At 41.2% G+C, this 3,501-nt stretch overlaps 1 pseudogene; it reads left to right on the top strand.

Annotated features, from left to right (window-relative positions):
• Nucleotides 1-2,392: 2,392 nt before the first annotated feature.
• Nucleotides 2,393-2,896, top strand: LOC124507423 (60S ribosomal protein L31-like; annotated as a pseudogene).
• Nucleotides 2,897-3,501: the final 605 nt, after the last annotated feature.

The following is a 3,501-nucleotide window of genomic DNA, read 5'->3' on the forward strand; positions in this document are numbered from 1 at the left end:
TTGCAGCATAGATGGTGCTTCATCCATTAGGGACCATGTGGACACCTAGGAATCAAATGTTCTTCATCCGCAAACCTTTCATCCTTTCTCTTCCCAAACTTCCAGTTGGCTGGCTCCACACAGTGTCAGGGGTGCAGAGTGACACCAGAAGACTTCTTAATACACTGGCAGGCCTCACTGTCGCTGGTAGGTATAGACTCTTTTTCCTCTACCCTCTGTAGATTCCAAGTATCTTAGAAGCTCTCGTGTCGGGAAAGACTAAATATTATAACAAAAAATGCTCCTATCTCGCCTATCACTCAGGAAATTACAAGGATTTTAGGAGCTCTGTGTCAGGAACTGGAGGCAGAGACCAACTATGTATTTCTTCTTATGTCACAAATGCCTTTAAGAGACCTTTTTAAATGTACCCCTCCAGCTGGACACAGCTCCGTAAGCACAAGTGTTGTTGATTAGGTATCATCTTTATGCCAAGGAAAAGGGAGTGAGCAGAAGATGCCCTGAATTTCCAGCCTCGTTGGCCCTCAGCTGGGGCTTCTGTGTAGAGCTACCCAAAATGGTGAGCACATGGTCTCTGTGCTGGGGGGGTCAGTCAATTTCCTTAAGCTAGTTGGTGGTTTGCTTAATACCCTTAGGTCAGAAATGGTCTAACCCCTCCCACCCCACTCCCATGTTAGCCCCACTTTTCTACTTCCATTCAGTGAGTGTCTGTCCTGTCTGTCTCCTCCTTACAGACTAAAGGATTGAAAACCCTCATCAGTAGATCTTATCAGGGCATAGTTTTCCCTTTTCCCAGCATCCCTTTGAATAGGGCTGCAGCAGGCCTAATGAATACTGTCAGAATTACCCTTGGAGCCTCTAAATTCAGAATACAAAGCCAGAAGCCATTTAAAACAGGATTAACAATATCAAGTATGGAAACATTTGACCTATGAATTCCCAAATTCCAGACCATAAATAGGACTGATCCAAAATATCATGAACTGTAATTCCATGGCATCATTTCAATAGACATGCATAGCTTTTATGTGAGGACAGGATTCTTTGATAAAATATGTCTAAGAAGCTGTGAGTTCAATAAAGCTAAAGCTTCTTTACCGTAGGATTCCTCAGAGCCTTTTTTCTGCCAGTATGGTTGGTGTCTCCAAGAAGGAAAAGGACATGTTCTGTTTCCTAAATTTATATGACCATAGGAACTTTTTGGCAGGGAGCACATCTATGGAGCATATTTTGGGAAACATTAAGGCACAGAGACTTAGACACAGAGGGACTCTGCCTGTAGATGGAGCCAAAGGCTCCAATTCCCACCTAGGTTGGCAGATTTCTGGTAAAACAAGAAAGGTCATTTACATTGCTAATTTCTCCCTATATCTTTAATTATCAACTAATCTTTTTTTTAACTGATCTTTTTTTTTTACTGTTTATTTTTTGAGAGAGAGAGAGAGAGAAAGAGACAGAGTGTGAGCAGGGGAGGGGCAGAGAGAGAGGGAGACACAGAATCTGAAGCAGGCTCCAGGCTCTGAGCTGTTAGTACAGAGCCTGAAGCAGAGCTCAAACTCACAGACCGTGAGATCATGACCTGAGCTGAAATCAGATGCTTAACCGACTGAGCCACCCAGGCGCCCCTTAACTGATCATTTCTTTAAAAACAGACTTAATATTTTTAAGATTTCATTTTTAAGTAATCTCTACACCCAACACGGGGCTTGAATCCACAACCCCGAGTTCAAGAGTCACATGCTCCACTGACTAAGCCATACAGGTACCCCCCAAAAAAGACTTAGTTTTTTAGATTTAGGTTCTTAGCAAATTAAGTGGAAGATACAGAGATTTCCCATATGCCCTCTGTCATCACACAAGCATCGCTTCCTCCATTATCAACATCCCCTACCAGAGTGGCACATTTATGACAACTGATGAGCCTACATTGACACATCATTATCATCCAAAGTCCATAGTTTATATTAGGGTTCACTGTATTGTACTTTCTATGGATTTGGCCAAATGTATAATAACATATGTCCACCAACTGATCATATATATATATACATATATATATATATACACACACACACACACACACACACACACACACACACACACATATAAAACATGTGGCTCATACTTCTTTTTTAAAAATTTTTTTAATGTTTCTTTTTGAGGATGGAGAGGGTCAAAGATAGAGGGAGACAGAAGACCCGAAGTGGGGTCCATACTGACAGCACAGAACCTGATATAGAGTTCAAACTGATGAACTGTGAGATCATGATCTGAGCTGAAATCAAGAGTCAGATGCTCAACCGAGCCACCCAGGTGCCCCTGTTTGTTTTAGTTATTCATCAAAGTTTAGAGAATATATTGTATCCTATAAAAGAACTGGATGCTGCTTCCTTTCCAACCAGGGCCTGGCAGAATGGTTCCCACAAAGAAGGGTGGCCAGAAGAAGAAGGGCCATTCCACCACCAACGAGGTAGTGACCAGAGAATATACCACCAATGGTTATCCACGCTGATATAAGCTTATGCAAGAAGAAATATTTCTTGTTACTCATACTAGCATTATTCACAAGCACACCTATGGAGTGGGTTTCAAGAAGACACTCGCAGAGATCTGGAAATTTGCCATGAAGGGAATGAGGACTCCAGATGTGCACATTCACACCAGTCAGTGCTCAACAATGCTGTCTGGGCCAAATGAATAAGGAATGTTCCATATTGTATCCATATGCGGTTGTCCAGAAAATGTAAGGAGGATGAAGATTCGCCAAACAAGCTCTTTATGTTAGTTATCTATGTACCTGTCACCACCTTAAAAAATCTACAGACAGTTAATGTGGATGAGAACTAACCAATGATTGTCAAATAAAGGCATAAACTAAAAAAAAAAAAAAAAAAAATTTTTTTTTTTTTTTTAAATAGGGGCACCCGGTGGCTCAGTTGGTTGAGAGGCTGACTCTTGATTTCAGCTCAGGTCATGATCCCAGGGTTGTGGGATCCAGGCTCACATCAAGCTCAGTGCTGAGCATGGAGTCTGCTTGATATTCTCCCTCTCTCTCCCTCTGCCCCTCCTGGCTCATGCATATTCTCTCTCTCTCTCTCTCTCTCTCTCTCTCTCAAATTAAATAAATAAATGAATAAGTGAATGAATGAAGAAATAAATACATAATTTAAAAAAAGAACTGGATGCTATTTTTTAAGGTTTATTTACTTATTTTGAAGCACCCCACACAATGAATGAAAAAAGACCCATTTAAAGGCACATTATTGTGAAATTTAGTACTTCAGTCATTAAAAAATAGTCTAAAAGCTTCCAGAGTGGGAACATATCACAAATAAAAGAATGAGAAAAAAATACTATTGGCCTCTAAGGATGCCTGGGTGGCTCAGTCAGTTAAACGTTCAACTTTGGCTCAGGTCATGATATCGTGGTTTGTGAGTTCGACCCCCATGTTGAGTTCCACGTTGGGCTCTGTGCTGATAGTTCAAAGCCTGGAGCCTGCTT

The sequence above is a fragment of the Lynx rufus genome, unplaced genomic scaffold (genome assembly GCF_022079265.1).
Source record: "Lynx rufus isolate CCGP_SWC_20201006 ecotype Redwood Valley unplaced genomic scaffold, mLynRuf1.p SCAF_12, whole genome shotgun sequence".
Taxonomy (NCBI): Eukaryota; Metazoa; Chordata; class Mammalia; order Carnivora; family Felidae; genus Lynx; species Lynx rufus.